Here is an 11,499-nt window from a genome sequence, read left to right on the forward strand (position 1 = left end):
ACGGTACTTGTTCGCTATCGGTCTCGTGGTTATATTTAGCCTTAGATGGAGTTTACCACCCGCTTAGGGCTGCACTCTCAAGCAACCCGACTCTAAGGAGAGATCCTCTCGCCGTCAGTCACGGTCGCTACGGGCCTGGCACCCTCTATGGGCTGTTGCCCCGTTCAAGATGGACTTGGACGCGCGACGTAACGTCGAGATAATGGACCCTCCCGAACACCACATTTCCCGGCGCCCGATGTCGGTCGCGGGATTCGGTGCTGGGCTAATCCCTGTTCGCTCGCAGCTACTAAGGGAATCCTAGTTAGTTTCTTTTCCTCCGCTTAGTAATATGCTTAAATTCAGCGGGTAGTCTCACCTGCTCTGAGGTCGCTAGTTTAATATGCGTGGCGCTCGTAATCATCATAATAATGAAGATTAGGAGCCAATACGAAATATAAAAGTTTAGAATGGAAAAGACGCGCCGTCGAAAAACGGTGTTTTCTCCCTCGTATTCGAGAGACAACGCACCTACGATCCGACGTCGATTAAAAACTAATTTTATCGGATACGACGATCGTATTAATGGTGCGCGCTACGTTTATCACAAAAACGTGCGAACGACCGTTTTAAACACGTCTCATCCCTTTCATATTCGTACGACCCGTACGAGAGAGTTAGGTCACACGTACGGGTCCGCTGTCACGTTTTAGAACGTCGCGATCGAATCGCGCTTATACGCTCAGCACGCTCAGACATTTCTCGTCGATCGCGAAGATCAAAGAAAATCCGAGCAGTCTTGAAATGAGATACGACCCTCAGCCAGGAGTGGTCCGGGTATGAGATCCCAGGACCGCAATGTGCGTTCGAAATGTCGATGTTCATGTGTCCTGCAGTTCACAAGTTGACGCGCAATTAGCTGCGTTCTTCATCGACCCACGAGCCAAGTGATCCACCGTTTAGGGTAATCTTTTTTTAAGTTAGGTTTTAAACGCATATCGAAACGTTTCTATTATAAGACGACGACGACGACGACGACGCGCGCTCACGTCATAGACAGCGCTTGCGCCCCTTTCGCAGCCGCCGTCGACTTTAAAACGCTCTTACGGTTTATTTTCGTCTTCTCCACTACACACAACGAGAGGAGCGGAGACAGACTACTCGAAATGGTGACGTTCGTTGTAAATTTTCGTCGTCTCACCTCGTACGACAACAAAAGAGCATACGCTGATCATAGTTTGGCAATATTTTCGTAAACTAAATCTCACCCTTTTGGAATGAAACAAACGAAGGGTGATAAGATTTTCGTAAACTAATCACATTACCGATCATCGTATATGTTCGTCGATATGAGGATCGAAACGTCGATTAGAAATATAATTGGCAAAATCGTTTTATTTTGCGCTCGATTTGTCCATTTATAACGAAATCCGTCGTAGGCCGACGATTATTACTCGTCGTCCTATATAACAACATCTTCATCGTATATATCTCCGCTTTCGGGCGTACATCTTTTAAAACCATATATTATAGGTACCCGAAAACAGCTACGTTGACGACGTCGAAATTCGATCGGAACTTCCGAACTTCGTAGATGGCTCTTTAACGTTCGACAATGATTTTTACAGACTTGTACGTTTACCTATTATATATATATAGGCATAACAACACACTGTAATGATCCTTCCGCAGGTTCACCTACGGAAACCTTGTTACGACTTTTACTTCCTCTAAATGATCAAGTTTGGTCATCTTTTCCTACACATCGACGACGCCGAAACGCCATCGCGTGTCGATCCGAAGACCTCACTAAATCATTCAATCGGTAGTAGCGACGGGCGGTGTGTACAAAGGGCAGGGACGTAATCAACGCGAGCTTATGACTCGCGCTTACTGGGAATTCCTCGTTCATGGGGAACAATTGCAAGCCCCAATCCCTAGCACGAAGGAGGTTCAGCGGGTTACCCGGGCCGCTCGGCCAGGGAAGACACGCTGATTCCTTCAGTGTAGCGCGCGTGCGGCCCAGAACATCTAAGGGCATCACAGACCTGTTATTGCTCAATCTCGTGCGGCTAGAAGCCGCCTGTCCCTCTAAGAAGAATAGTTTGTACGCCGACAGTAAAAACCGCGCACGAACCGCGAAACCCGAAAGCAACGCGGCCGGCGGGCCTTTAGGATGTCAAAAAGCGCCTAGTTAGCAGGCTAGAGTCTCGTTCGTTATCGGAATTAACCAGACAAATCGCTCCACCAACTAAGAACGGCCATGCACCACCACCCACCGAATCAAGAAAGAGCTCTCAATCTGTCAATCCTTCCGGTGTCCGGGCCTGGTGAGGTTTCCCGTGTTGAGTCAAATTAAGCCGCAGGCTCCACTCCTGGTGGTGCCCTTCCGTCAATTCCTTTAAGTTTCAGCTTTGCAACCATACTTCCCCCGGAACCCAAAAGCTTTGGTTTCCCGGAAGCTGCCCGTCGAGTCATATTAGGGAACGTCGACGGATCGCTAGCTGGCATCGTTTAAGGTTAGAACTAGGGCGGTATCTGATCGCCTTCGAACCTCTAACTTTCGTTCTTGATCAATGAAAGCGTTTTTGGCAAATGCTTTCGCTTCTGTTCGTCTTGCGACGATCCAAGAATTTCACCTCTAACGTCGCAATACGAATGCCCCCATCCGTTCCTATTAATCATTACCTCGGGGTTCCGAAAACCAACAAAATAGAACCGAGGTCCTATTCCATTATTCCATGCATACAGTATTCAGGCGAAATTTTAGCCTGCTTTGAGCACTCTAATTTGTTCAAAGTAAACGTGCCGGCCCACCTCGACACTCAGTAAAGAGCACCGCGGCAGGATTGAGTTGGGCCGTCGTAACCACGACGCGCACAACACGCACGCCGAAACGCACGCGCGACGGCGACGCGACACGACTAAGCCCACCGGCAGGACGTCTCGCGAAAAACACGCCAGTTAACACCGCGAACGATGAACCGGCGGCGCGAGACACAAATTCGACTACGAGCTTTTTAACCGCAACAACTTTAATATACGCTATTGGAGCTGGAATTACCGCGGCTGCTGGCACCAGACTGGCCCTCCAATTGATCCTCGTTAAAGGGTTTAGAGTGTACTCATTCCGATTACGGGGCCTCGGATGAGTCCCGTATCGTTATTTTTCGTCACTACCTCCCCGTGCCGGGAGTGGGTAATTTGCGCGCCTGCTGCCTTCCTTGGATGTGGTAGCCGTTTCTCAGGCTCCCTCTCCGGAATCGAACCCTGATTCCCCGTTACCCGTTACGACCATGGTAGGCGCAGAACCTACCATCGACAGTTGATAAGGCAGACATTTGAAAGATGTGTCGCCGGTGCGAGACCGTGCGATCAGCTTAAAGTTATTCAGAGTCACCAAGTTGTACGATGACGAGCGCGAACCCGAAACCGATTGGTTTTGATCTAATAAAAGCACTCCTTCCATCTCTGGTCGGAGCTCTGTTTGCATGTATTAGCTCTAGAATTACCACAGTTATCCAAGTAATTGTGGGTACGATCTAAGGAACCATAACTGATTTAATGAGCCTTTCGCGGTTTCACCTTAATTCGGTATGTACTGAGACATGCATGGCTTAATCTTTGAGACAAGCATATGACTACTGGCAGGATCAACCAGGGAACTGTTCTTATTATTTTATCGACACGAAGCAGATAAAACAAATACAGACACAGTTTATTTTATAAGTTTGACTTATAAAGAAACGTGTGCGTAAGACGACGATATATAATATATATCGACGACTAATAAAAAGGAGGTGCATGATAGCGCGCCTAGACGACGGAAAAACCGGTCCGAGGCGCCACGCTCTTACATTTTAATATTAGTTGTCTAATAAAACAAAACGATATCATCATCTTAGACACATCTTTTGTTTTTTTTATACACAACCGATCGACTAGGCACCCAATTATCTCGATTATCGACGACGATCGTCGACTACGTCGAAAATTGGATGCCGCAAAATATCGTTCGGCGTTTATAAGACCTCGAAAAACATTCTCTCCGAACCCTTCGCTAGATAGAAATATATAAAGCGACAAGGAAACCTCGTACGAGAAACGTTTCGTGATTTTTTATTTTATTCTCGCTCGGAGAGCAGAGAGCTATCGCAAAATGTGTTGCTGTTTTATGAACGTTCCGATGAAAAACCGATACGTCCATAAAAATAATAATTCCAATCGCATATGAATCGTGGATCATCTTCTTCTAACGAAGCCGAATGTTCCCGCCGAATTCGCGATCTCGCAGTGATACCGTCGTCGTCGTCGTACGCTTCCCGATATATCGAAAAAAACCGACCAGGAAGAACAACGAAACGACGATACAAAATCGCGAGAGCGTTACGAATATATAATAACACGACGAAATACGCTTTTTATTTAGATAAATAAAAAAATACGGTTCGGATCTTATATATTAACATATAATATGTAATACCACCTTCGCTGATCAAAAGCCACTCGGTAAAAGTGTCACAGCGCCGGTCGACCCGACCCGTCGTATCCGTCTCTCGTATCGCCCCACGTAGAAGCGCACACGATTTAAGCGCGGGTCTCTCGCCAGCTATCGGAAATGTATGGGTGTTTTAGAACAGATCGTTTATACGGACGTTGCGCAAATTTTTCGTTTTTACGTCTGCCCGTTCTCGTTATTATCGGAATGTTCCGATGAATAAACTTTAGCTTTAGACAACGTGAACTTCTAAAGCAATAATTTTAACCTCTCGTGTTAATACGTCCTCAGGCCGTTTCTAGACTGCCGATCACGTTCTTTAAAAGTCGGAAAATTCCGATCCATAAAATTATGCTAGTAGAATGTAAAGATCCTTCATAGGATGGATACTGTCACATATCGATACGGCGATCGGAGTAAAACTGTTCTCACGTATTTCAGGACATTTTAGGTTGTTACGTCGGCCCGTTCGTTATTATCGGTATATACCTATGAATAAATGTTTTGCTTGTAGAACGTAAGATTCCAAAAGAATGATTCGCCGAAACGATGGTGCACCCTTACGATCGGATATTTGCCGCTTATTGGCCATTTTCTATAATTCATCCGTTAGATATCGTTTATCGACTACGGATAAGGTTTTCCGATATCAGAATGTTCCTAAGGATGATTCGAAAGTGATTTGAACGAAGAATTTGATAGAATGAATCCTTTATTTATCCATTGAGTACAGGGTACGGAGTGTCTGCGGGGTCAGCTAATATATTATATTTCTCTCTCGACGTAATGGTAACTCGAAGTCCGAACCGCGCTCATGAAGCTCGGTTTCAATCCAATCCATGTTGGTCGGTTCCTCGAGAGGAACGCCGTATCTTCGCGGTCGACCGCCTAATGAATCAGGTGGTAAAAGTCCAAGCCCAGCGCGGCAACGGCAGGCGCGTTCAACGTTTTAACTGCCAATTCTACGGTCATTCATCGGCCAACTGTAAAGCCACTCCGGCCTACGTCAAGTCCCAAAGACAGAAATTCCCCGCCGAAATGCACCAACTGTTGAGAACCATACACCGCAAATTACTCGGGATGCAAGTGCCGACCTACTCCAAAAACAACCAAACCCAAAAGACCAATTCCTCCCCCCACTCATGTACGGGGAACTCAAGATAACAGTCGTCTGGCTGGTCTGGATTCCACTAGAACACGAACCCGATCTCCATTGGCGAAATACTCTTCGGAACATATTCAGATGACCAAGGAGATTTTCAGGCCATTTTCAACGCCATCAACCACACAGCTATTGGAAGAATTACTATCGGCCGGGATAATAGATGAGTTGGAACTTGGGCTTATTGCTCCAAGCGAACCAACTCACTACTCCTCCAATCGACCGACAATAATTGACTTTTTTATCTATCAAAATTCGAATCAAGCCTCTGACCTGCAAGTACTCCAAGATATCGATTCTGACCACAGGCCTATCCTCCTCACCCACCATCAGCGATTTTCCACTGAGTTCCACTGTCCCCAAGCAAGGTCAACCTAGTAAACGAAAAAAAAAGTATCTTCTCTTTGACGATCCTCATTATATTAGGACGATAGTTCCATTCTAAATTCTTGATTAATTACAGTTCCTATTTGTTCATTTCGAGACGTTCCCGTGATTAATACTTATCGTGTAGAAATTAGCCACAATCCACAATTAGCCACAGTTAGGAAAAATAAATTAATTATCATATAGTCATAAACGTAATAAAAATGAATACACATATTTTCGAAGTCACTCCAGAAATACTTTACCTTATTTTTAAATAACAATCTCGGGCCGTACCATTTTTACAAAACTTATTCTATATACTTACTATATAACAGATTATAATGATATAATATAATTCAATACAATAACTACAATATATATATATATATCTGAAAATTCTGTTTTTATAAAATGTCAGCTACTGTTTAACATTTCATTTTTTAAAATGTATATCCAATTGTGGTTCTGAAAAGAACCGATTTTGCAGGTAAGTAGTATATTGAAACACACATAGGTATGTGAATTAATTTACTTAGAACTGGTATATTTGGTGACTGCTTTGGTACCTTCGCTAACGGCGTGCTTAGCCAACTCACCGGGTAACAATAACCTAACGGCGGTTTGGATTTCTCTGCTCGTGATCGTTGATCTCTTATTGTAATGGGCGAGACGCGACGCTTCGGCGGCTATCCTTTCGAATATATCGTTCACGAAAGAATTCATGATCGACATGGCCTTGCTGGAGATACCCGTATCGGGATGAACCTGCTTTAAAACTTTGTATATGTAAATCGCATAGCTTTCCTTCCTCCTGCGCTTCTTTTTCTTGTCGCTCTTAGAGATATTTTTCTGGGCTTTTCCGGCTTTCTTGGCCGCCTTACCGCTTGTCTTCGGTGGCATTTCGAAATAAAAATCCCGACGTCTCACGTACCTCAAAGAGTACTTAACTAAAAAAATGCCTTTAATTCTAGAACTTATAACATTCGAAGGAACACTTCTAAGCCCCGCCCATAGCCCGAGTTAGAGTCTGATTGGTCGCGTATGATATAACGAGTTTGGCTCGCGGACAAAATTCCAGGCCGATCTGTAAGAAATTTCCAGTACCGTTTTTGATTTAAAGGTGAGCAGTATCTAACAACGATCGAGATTAACATGTCCGGACGTGGTAAAGGCGGAAAAGTGAAGGGAAAGGCGAAGTCTCGTTCCAATCGTGCGGGATTACAATTTCCTGTCGGTCGTATTCACCGACTTCTAAGGAAAGGAAATTATGCCGAACGCGTAGGGGCCGGTGCTCCCGTTTACTTAGCTGCCGTAATGGAATATCTGGCGGCCGAAGTTCTCGAGTTGGCGGGTAACGCCGCTAGAGACAACAAGAAAACAAGGATTATCCCTAGGCATTTACAATTGGCCATCAGAAACGACGAGGAATTGAATAAACTGTTATCTGGCGTTACTATTGCCCAGGGCGGCGTCTTGCCTAACATTCAAGCAGTATTATTGCCTAAAAAGACAGACAGCAAAACCAAATAGATAACGCAAACCGTTTAAAGTTTTGCATACGCCCTTTAATATCGGTCCTTTTCAGGGCCAACAAAATCGTATAAAAAAGAAGTTAGAATACGCGTTCTTATTAAAGAATAAATATTAACTAGAAAATTTATAAATAATCTGATCTGTACTGAATATTCCTTTATTACTGTTTTAGAGTATCGATCGATCGGTTCCCTAATTAGTTACGGCTCTATCTAGAAAATAATCATTTAAGTAATAATAAGATAATAAATAAATTATATAAATATTCTTTCTTTTATAAAGTTATATTGTGGTTCTGAAAAGAACCGTTTTTTTTTCTATTAAAAAAATACGGTCTTGGACGAACGTATTTTTTAGGGAAGTCGTAGCACGTCCAGGAGTGTCGGGATATTTGTAATTTTCAACTCCGTGTCTTCTTGATCTGACGATGAAATGTGTCGCCTGTTTAATATATCGTCATACGTAGTAGAAATAGTTTTATTTCTTTTTCTTTGGTGATACTGGTTTTTTAGTTTTCGCACCTTCACCAGCGGCAACACGAACAGTTGAGGTCGTCGTCTTAGCACTTTTCGGTTTAGGCGCCTTGGGCTTTTTCGTAGGTCCGGCTTTATTAGATTTTTTCGCTTTGGAAGGCGATTTCGGGGATCTTGCGGCCGTGTTGCTTTTTGCTGCTTTCGAAGATGAACTATTAGCGGCGGCATTGGAAGCGGACGTAGTCGTGGCGGCGGTAGATTTCTTTCCTGTTTTCTTTTCGACGGCTTTTTTGGCAGAAGCTTTTTTCTCGGCCAAAGTTGCAGATTCACCTTTCTTACTTTTAGCTGTGGTTTTCTTAGTTGAGGCGGAGGCGGCGGTCGTCTTTTTTTCCGTTTTCTCTGAGGTTTTTTTGGCAGACGCTTTTTTACCACCGGCTGTCGTAGCTGTCGCGGCACCTCCTACTGGTTTTCGTTTATTTTTCTGTCCGGTTTTGGCAGTGGCCGTTTTTCTTTTCTTCGTACCTGCGGCTGTCGTACCTCCTGCTTTACGTGCCGAAGCCGCTAATTTAAATGATCCGGAAGCTCCTTTGCCCTTCGTTTGTACCAAAACACCCGAAGCGATCCACGTCTTTATATATTTCTTTATAAAGGGCGATAATTTGTCAGCATCCACTTTGTAATTGGCCGCTATGTATTTTTTAATAGCTCTGAAGGAAGTTCCGCCTTTCTCTTTCAATCCTTTAATTGCACTCGTTACCATATCAGCGATCGGAGGATGACTAACTTTCGATTTAGAACTCTTCGCCTTGCTCGAAGTGGATTTTTCTTTCTTCCCTCCTGCAGACGAACCTGCGCTACCGGCTGTAGCTGATGCGGCTCCCGTAGCCGACACCGAAGATGAATTCGACCCGGCCGGTGTGCCTGTTGACGATGCGTTAACAACGGCGGCGGAATTTCCTCCACTCCCTTGATTCGACGAAGGAGAAACCGCTTGTCCGCTAATATCGACGTCCGACATTCTGATATAATTTCTTAATTTTCTTATAAGAACGTTCTAATCACGATTCGTTTGACAAAGTTACGTACGTGCGTATGCTTCTCGTTCGCGTATTTTAACTGTCTGGCGGTCGCTCTCATTTAATGCGTACCCTATATGATATGAGCCGAACGGAGGACTGAACGGTCGAGCGCGAACGACGTTCCATATTCCGGCTTCGTCGAAACGTTCATCGAGCTTGGAACCGTTTACTTATTTCTCATATTAAATACATAAATCCTTTAGAATATCATACGATTTATGTTCGAGGCGTTAAAAGATAAAACGTAGTAGAAGTAGCAAACTTTACCAATAAATTTTACGTTGACTATCGTCTTAGAAGGAAGCACAAAATCAAGCGTTGCTCTCGATTCCGTCGAAACTACCAATTTACATTCGAGTTATAGACTTTCGGTTATAACTATGAAAATATATCTTTTCAAATCTACGTCCCCCGATATATCGTCTTTTGATATAAATGCAATTCCGTACAGATCTAATGCTATTATTGGAGAAACGAGACATATTATTCCTAATTGATGCGGTACAGATTGTTCGTTGTCCAAAACGAATCTATATCGAAACGTACCGTTGTCGAATTAACTGTAAGAAAACAATGACATGAAAATTAACCGATCCTATACTAATATACTTCTTATTTAACGGTTTCTTAACACCATCCGAACTCTGGGTTACAATCGAACGTATCGGGTGAGCAACGATATCGAGACGTCTATAAGAATATCGTGTCAAACCCTTCTGTATCGATACAATGCTCATATATATTATAGTATATTTTGCTTCTTTAGTTGAAATCTGTTTTCATAAATAGTTATCTAAAGTCAATAAATACATGGAACGCGATCTCCATACATACGTGCGTAGAACTACCGTACCTTCTTTGAAATCTTAAGGATTCTCCAAGCTCATCGACGCGAAGTTTATCTCGGAGTATTTTCTCTCTAAAGGAAAACTATATTAAAGCTTCAACGAAGATTCGGTATTCGATTGTTCACCATCATTTACATTCTTGTCATTAACCTAACATTTATTATGAAATCTTATTTTAAACTTTATCTATCTTTTTATATTACGATCGTCTATTATAATGCAGTATATTTGTTACTTTACAAGTAAATCTTAGATGAAAGGAGCAGATATTTAATAAAATTTAACGTCATCTTAGTCCATTTTCGAATAATAAATTTCTTTTTTTATGCTAGTAAATTTGTGGCTCTGAAAAGAACCGTTGTTTTCTTTAGTTGAATAGATACGTTGTTCTGTTTTAATTGGTCAGCATATATAATACTTTATTTAACCGCCAAATCCGTATAGGGTTCGTCCTTGGCGTTTGAGGGCGTATACTACATCCATGGCAGTAACGGTTTTCCTTTTGGCGTGTTCGGTATAAGTGACGGCGTCTCTGATAACGTTTTCCAAAAATACTTTTAATACACCTCTGGTTTCTTCATAAATTAGACCGGATATACGTTTAACTCCACCCCGCCTAGCCAATCTTCTGATGGCGGGTTTCGTAATACCTTGGATATTATCACGAAGCACTTTACGATGCCGCTTAGCGCCTCCTTTTCCCAAACCTTTACCACCTTTACCTCTGCCCGTCATGATTTATTCAATTTAGTATTAAAAGAAAGCAAATTTATAATCGAATTGTGCAGCGTACACCTCGAATACTACGGGTAACTATTTCAATTTCAAATCCTACCATGGGTTTTGTTGAGTTCGAATCGGGTCCCGCCCACAGATGCTAGCCGGACCAATCAGAATATCTTCACACATTATTAAAAAGGGAGATTTCTTTGACACCTTCGATCAGTTTCCAAAAGTTCGTTGGTGCTTGCGCTTGTAATTCTTCCTACACGTTTGAAGTCAGACCCGTTTAGACGATGGCTCGTACCAAGCAAACTGCTCGAAAATCAACCGGAGGTAAGGCTCCCAGAAAACAATTGGCTACTAAAGCAGCCAGGAAAAGCGCTCCCGCTACCGGTGGTGTTAAAAAAACCGCATCGTTACAGACCCGGTACGGTCGCTCTAAGAGAAATCCGACGCTATCAGAAGAGTACCGAATTATTGATTAGGAAATTGCCTTTCCAACGATTGGTTCGCGAAATCGCTCAGGATTTCAAGACCGATTTACGTTTCCAAAGTTCGGCAGTGATGGCTTTGCAAGAAGCTAGCGAGGCCTATTTGGTTGGTCTCTTTGAAGACACCAATTTGTGTGCGATCCATGCTAAACGAGTAACTATCATGCCTAAGGACATTCAATTAGCCAGACGCATTAGAGGCGAACGTGCATAAATGCTACGGCTGTCCTATATTAAGGTCGTTTTTTGTATTTATATGAAAAAAAAAGGTTCTTCTCAGAACCACCAACTTCTATTAGAAAAAAGAGACATTGATATTTTTTCCGTTTATATGACGCTTTAGT

The 11,499-nt window shown here is 43.0% G+C and overlaps 3 non-coding genes across 3 annotated transcripts in view; all 3 read right to left on the bottom strand.

The window, feature by feature from the left end:
- Positions 1-372, bottom strand: part of LOC143205965 (large subunit ribosomal RNA) — a 4,098-nt gene extending 3,726 nt beyond the window's left edge. The window contains exon 1 of the ribosomal RNA XR_013008021.1: positions 1-372. This exon is cut by the window's left edge and continues 3,726 nt beyond it. This is a non-coding gene — a ribosomal RNA (large subunit ribosomal RNA).
- A 419-nt stretch (positions 373-791) lies between these two features.
- LOC143205962 (5.8S ribosomal RNA) lies at positions 792-946 on the bottom strand. Its single transcript, XR_013008019.1, has one exon. It is a non-coding gene; the product is annotated as a 5.8S ribosomal RNA (ribosomal RNA).
- A 708-nt stretch (positions 947-1,654) lies between these two features.
- LOC143205964 (small subunit ribosomal RNA) lies at positions 1,655-3,643 on the bottom strand. The gene has a single exon (XR_013008020.1). It is a non-coding gene; the product is annotated as a small subunit ribosomal RNA (ribosomal RNA).
- Positions 3,644-11,499: the final 7,856 nt, after the last annotated feature.

The sequence above is a fragment of the Rhynchophorus ferrugineus genome, unplaced genomic scaffold (assembly GCF_030347505.1).
Source record: "Rhynchophorus ferrugineus isolate W39M unplaced genomic scaffold, kcgeb_rfMv2 rfM130, whole genome shotgun sequence".
NCBI lineage: Eukaryota > Metazoa > Arthropoda > Insecta > Coleoptera > Curculionidae > Rhynchophorus > Rhynchophorus ferrugineus.